Genomic DNA, 6,410 nt, shown 5'->3' with positions numbered 1-6,410 from the left:
AAGGAGGCAGCCTGGGTTCTAATCCAGATCCAGAGTCGGTGCCGTGACCATGGAGTAGCCCACCCCCTTTCACCTCCCCAGCCTCCAGAAAGACCCTTCTGATCTGTTGGGGAGGAATGAGTGGGAAGGACTCTAATCTCCTTTTGGAAGGAGATGGACTGGGTGAAGCATTCCACCGGGGGTAGATGTGGTTTGGGAAGACCAGGCCTTGTGGGTGGCTCACAACAAGGGCTCCCTCTCTGGTTTTCTCAGCCATCTGGTTTTCCTTGTTTGCTCTCCCAAACAGGGGGAGCCCCCAAAACTTTAAACCATGGGGAATTGGAGGACAGTTCAAGGCCAGGCTGGGTCTGAGTGGGACATTCCTTTGCTCTCCTCTCTCCCCAGTGAAAAAGCAGCCCACTTTCTTCTTGTCCCAGTTGTACTGGGACTGGCCCAGGCCTTGGCCTGGAGGGTGGACCAGCACCAGGGAGTCACTGTGACTCTTTAGGTCCAGGTTAATATCCCTGACAAACCCTACTGGCTTTAGTTCTGGCAAACTCTGGAGACCTTCCACCTTACAACACACTCCAATCCCAAGGGATTTCCCTTTGAGAAGTGTCCTCCTTTTAAAAAACACCCCTCCCCCCCCCCACCAAGGGCGCCTGGGTGGCTCAATTAGTTAAGCATCTGACTCTTGATTTTAGCTCAGGTCATGATCTCATGGTTTGTGGGTTCGAGACCCACTTCAGGCTCTGTGCTCACAGCATGGAGCCTGCTTGGGATTCTCTCTCTCCCTCTCTCTCTGCTCCTCCCCTGCTCTTGCTCTCTCTCAAAAAGAAAAAACACCAAAAACCAAAAAACAAAACAAAAACACTTAAAAATAAAAAATAAAAAATGCCCCAGACAAAAAAACATGTTATTCTTTCTTTGAACCAACTCCTTCCAAGCTCTGAAAACTTGGACTTGACTTGGATCATTGGCTATAAGAAGGGACCCTTCTAAACACAGACTGTAAGAGGTGCCTGCTCACGTTGGGTTTGGGAGCAGCTGATGGGGCTGTCTGAGGGCACATTGTAGCTCAGATGCCCAAAGGTGGCTGGAGGTCCCGTATGGGCAAGGAGTCCTAGAGCTCTGGAAGCCCTGGGCCTGTCTTGTGCTGGCAAGCTAACACCCTCCCAAGCCCCCAACAGTGTCACCGCTGAGCAGGGAGGGAGGGAGGGGATTCACAACTCCAGACATTCCCCACGCATGGTCCCCTGGGAAGCTGGGCCCAGCTGGACTCCAGTATTGGTCCTGCCTTGACCTTCTCTTAGCCTCCGTTTCCTCAAATTTGCCTTGGGGGTAGGAATTTGCCTCCTTTAGAGCACTGTAGGGGGTTTATTCAGCAAGGACCATTTATGGAGCACCTGCTGTATGCCAGGCACTGTGCTGGGTGCTGGAGACACCATGGAGAGCAGGTAGCACAGCCTTCCTGGCAGTAGGTTGCTGGTGTCCTTTTGAGCTTGGAAGGAGGTAGATGAGGCTGTCAGTGCCTAGGTATACAATAGGCACACCATAAATACCAGATTCTTCCTTGAGCTACTGATAGATTACACCCCCACCCTCATCCCATCCTCATCCCAACCTCTTAGGACCCTAGAACAGAGAGGCAACCCACTTTACTGCTGGCCTCCCACACCCATCGCAGGCTTCCATTTGAGGAACAAGTAAGGGTCAGCCACCACTAGCTTCTGCCAATGGTTTCCCCATTGCCTGTGGGCCCATCGGGAGCCTTCCTTTTCATTTACCTCTTTGTCGATCAGAGAGGTGTCTCCCTCTGTGTTCTTAGTCTGCTCTCATGCTGGGGACTTCCGCCTTCAGCTCGGTGGTTGGTTTAGCCAACCTAAACCCTGGCTTGGTGAGGGGTGGGCACCTGACAGCACAGGGGATTTCACAGCTGAGACCTGTAGAGGCTCTGGGCTCCCGGAGTAGTAGCCAGCTCTGCTAGCTGTGAAATCTCAAGCCTCAGCTTCTTCTTGGCCTCAATTTCTCTATCTGTAAAATGGGGCTAACCTACTTTGTGGGGTTGTTGTGAGCATTACATCTTTGGTGGGGCCAACACACAATGGTGCTTAATAGAAAGGTATAAATGAATCTTAGCTATTATGATTATTCTGTAAAACTTTGGCTCTTTGCCTACCCAGCATCCTTTCTCCCTCCTTCGAGCCATAGCTACTGACTTCCTTTGGGTTCTTCTCCCCTGTCTCAATGTGGTGAGTATAAGGTATGTGACCTTGTCCTAAGCCACTCTCGCATCCCATCCACTGGCTTCAGGGACAGGTTTGAGGACGGACATGTGATCTCACTCAGCCAATGAGCTGTGTTGGAGTTTTTGCTGGGTAAATTNGCACCTGGGTGGCACAGTCGGATAAGCGTCCGACTCTTGATTTCAACTCAGGTCATGATCTCACAGTTCATGAATTCGAGCCCTGCATGCAGCTGTACATTGACAGTGTAGAACCTGCTTGGGATTCTTTTTCTCTCCCTCTCGCTCTGCCCCTCCCCTGCTCGCTCACATGCACACACTCCTCTCTCCCTCTCTCTCTCTCAAATAAATAAACCTGAAAAGAAAGTTTAAAGAGCTCAGAGGTTTTACTCAAGATTCTTGCTTCTTGAGTAGGATTTGAAACTGAGTCACTATCTTGGGCCACAGAAAGAAAAGTTGTCTGAGATCGAGGCCATCAGGGGGAGGAGGTAACAACCCAGGCACTGTTATTTGAGCCCTGAGCAAGGTTTCCCTAAAGGCTATACCTGGGATTTTCATGTATCCATGCTACATTTACTGACCACTATTATGCCTTAAGTGCCACTCCAGTTGCTGGTGACTTAGCCAGGAACAAGACAATCCCTACTTCACAGAGGTCACAGTCTTGCTCCAGGGCATTTTCACTTGCTGTTCCCTCCACCCGGAATTCTTTTCCCCTGGAATCTCCATGGCTTCCTCCTTCACCTCCTTCAAGTCTTAACTCACAGGTTAGCCCCTGGTGAGGCCTGTCCTGACGTGTCTGTTAAAAATCGCACACCCGCAAACCTCTTCTACCCTCTCCTGATTTGTTTTACTCTTTAGCACTTGAAGCCACCTGCCATACTCCATAGAATACTTATTTGTTACTTCTCTGTCTCCCGCCAGAGAATGTCACCTATGTGAGGGAAGGGATATCATCTGCATTGTTCACAGCAGATCTAATAGTGCCCGGAACAGAGTGGCATAGAGTAGGTGCTCAGTGCTCAATAAATAGGAAGCCCCAGAGGACTATCTAAAGAGGTAACAGTGTCACTGAAGTTTGAATGTTTAAGAAGGAGCCAGCTGGGGCACCTAGGTGGCTCAGTTAGTTAAGTGTCTGACTTCGGGTCAGGTCATAATCTTGCGGTTTGTGAGTTCAAGCCCAGCGTCAGGCTCTGTGCTGACAGCTCAGAGCCTGGAGCCTGCTTCCGATTCTGTGACTCCTTCTGTGCTCCTTGCCTGCTTGTGCGTTTGCTCTCTCTCAAAAATGAATGAACATTTAAAAAATTAAAAAATTAAAAAGAAGGGGCCAACCATTTGATGACCCCCAGGGAAGGGTAGAGCATATGGCTGGTGTGGCAAATTAATTGTCTTTTGACTTAAACCGTGCTGGATTACTTTTTTTTTTTTTTAAGTATTTTTTTAAACATTTTTTTAAACATTTTTTTAAAAATGTTTTATTTATTTCTAGGAGAGAGAGAGAGAGAGAGCGCGCGTGAGCAGGGGAGGGTCAGAGAGAGGGAGTCACAGACTGAAACAGGCTCCAGGCTCTGAGCTGGCAGTCAGCACAGAGCCCGACGCGGGGCTCGAACCCACGAACCGCGAGATCATGACCTAAGCGCAACTCGGACACTTAACTGACTAAGCCACCCAGGCGCCCCTGGATTACTTATTTATAAGGGAGTGTCAGGAGCTGCCTCTGGAACACACAAGGGAACCTCATTGCTGCTCTTGGGCACACAGTCACTAGCACACTCTAGAAATTGGGAAAATAGATGATGATGATGATGATGATGATGACGATGGCAATAATGGAGCATTTGCTTTGAGACCTCTTTTAATTTTCACAATAGCCCTATGAGATAGGTACCATTATCATCCCCATTTCCCATATGAGGAAATACGGCACAGAGAGATCAAGTAACTCCCTCAAGGCCCCTGATCTATAAGCAGCAGAACCAGAAGAGAACAAGGAGTTAAAAGTCACCCTTGTCTGATACCCAGGTGACGCCAGGTGGGCAGGGATTCAGGAGAAACCCTGTGGTGGTGGGGGGGACTGTCCTCCCTCTGAGGATCACTGTGCTGACATGTAACCCCTCTCTGGCAGGCTGGAGCCACCTCCTCACCCCACACCCCCCAAATGCCAGAGGTTTCCCAGCAGTGATCTGGTGTCCCTTTAACTTTGGAAGCCAAGTGTGGCCTGCCTGAAAGTCAGCTGAAACTGACACAAGGCCCTGCATTGATCAATTTGAGGATTGGAAGGCTTCCTGGAGGAAGCCACATTTCATCATTGACCTGGAGGAGGAGTAGGAGTCTGGCAGTTGAGGAAGTGAGTTCAGGCTGGGACACTGCATGGGCAAAGGTCTGGAGGTGTGAGAACAAGCCACCAATTTCTTCCGAGGCTCTGCATGTGTGGACCCAACCTGAACAAACGCACCGCAGTTTTCCCAGCCCACATTTCCATCCGTCATCCGTTTGCTCTTTCCTCTGAACGTTCAAAAGACCCATCTACCTCCCTTGACTCCCTTTTGGCAAAACACATGGCCTTATCTGCAAGCCAATCTCAAACGGAGTTTGAGCACCACAGGGCCTCTATAGTTTCAGAAAGCAACCTCTAGGACCGCAAGGGGCTTGGGGGTGGTTGAACGGTGCCTCACAGGGGCTAGGAGTCCCCTTCTCAGGCTTGACGTCCCCAGAGTTGGAGGCCCCCAAAGCTGCTGCCTCTCAGGTGCTCTGTGTGCAGCCTGCTTACCTTCTGTTCTTTTCCTTCTGCGTCCACCAGTGGGTGGGCTATGGGGCCAGACTTCCCGGGCTTGACTCTTGCCCGGCCATTTGGCCTCTCTGGGCTCCTCTCACCTTATTTGGAAAATGGATTAAATGGGTTATGTGGATTAAATTATAAACGGCTTACAATGTTGTCTGGCACGTAGTAAAGGGCTCGGTAAGTGCTACTGTTATTACTGTAGATTATGCGATTCTGATGCTACGATTTCTCCTCTCTTCACTCTGCTGGGGCATTCTTCTNAGTGAGTGGGTTTTTTTTTTTTTTTTTTTTTCTGCTTCCTGAGTTTCACGCAGCCTGTGGGGAAAGAGAAGTTTTCTAACGAAACAGTTTGGGGGAAATCTATGTAGGAGAAAAGTATCCCAGCCTGGGACCCAGAAACAAAGATGTCTTGAGGGGGGAAAGGAGGATTTAGAGAACCAGGGGGGGACAATAGAGACTGGAGAGAGGTCCCCAGGAAAGAAGGCCTGGGGTGGAGCATAGAGGAAACATCAGGCAGGTTGTGGGGCTGGGCGCACGCCCCCTACGGTGGAAGGACCCAGAGAAGAGAGGTTCTTGGGGTCTAGGATGTGGGTCTAGGATGGCCCCACACCATCCCAGAGGCCGTACGTGTGGACAAGCCACGGAAGCCATCCCCATGCATCCAAGAGGGCGAGGAAGTGGTGGAAGAGAGAGCTCCCTTGAGGCCTTGTAGCCCCTGGAGGGAGAGAAGAGGAGATGTGGACACCAAGCTGGGGCAGCAGCCATGCAGCAGGGAGATGTGAGGTGTGGCCACTCGGTCTTCATTGGTGTGGGTGAGTGGGAGGGAAGGGAGGAAAAGAGTATGGGGGGGGGGGGTTGTGGCCAGAGCAGGAGGTGGTGATCATCCAGGTGCAGCATGTGGGAAGCTTTGAGGCAGGGCGGGCTGGCAGCAGGTGGGCACTGGGAGACACACCGTCACTGTGTCTTGGTGAAATGACTGATCCCTTTCCGAATCCTTCTCTGACACCGCCCGTTTGCATTGGGGCTCCTCTGAATACACATAGCGCCCAGGCTTCCACCATCCCAGCCCTGATCTTCCTGTTGACTCAGCTGCCTCCTCCTCTAACCTGTGACCCATTTAGGGCAGGGACAGGTTGTCATTGCTGTCCCAATGCCTGGCACACAGCAGGTACTCTGAATCTTTGAGGTATGGCCCTACTTAGCAAACTTCTCCTCTCTCTGGCTTTCACCTGCCTGTGAAATAAATAAATCACTTTTAGGAGCAGTTCATCGGGGCAGGCCTTGGGTCCTTGTCCCCTTGGGAGGGGGAAGTAGTGGCATTCCTGTTTCCACTGAGTCCTGGGGATCAGCCTCCCTCTGCCACTGCTCCACCCCCCATTCTGGCACACATAGCTCCTCTCCTCC

The sequence above is a fragment of the Crocuta crocuta genome, unplaced genomic scaffold (genome assembly GCF_008692635.1).
Source record: "Crocuta crocuta isolate KB4526 unplaced genomic scaffold, BGI_CrCroc_1.0 scaffold118, whole genome shotgun sequence".
In the NCBI taxonomy this organism is placed as follows: Eukaryota; Metazoa; Chordata; class Mammalia; order Carnivora; family Hyaenidae; genus Crocuta; species Crocuta crocuta.
This window is presented reverse-complemented; position numbering follows the sequence as displayed.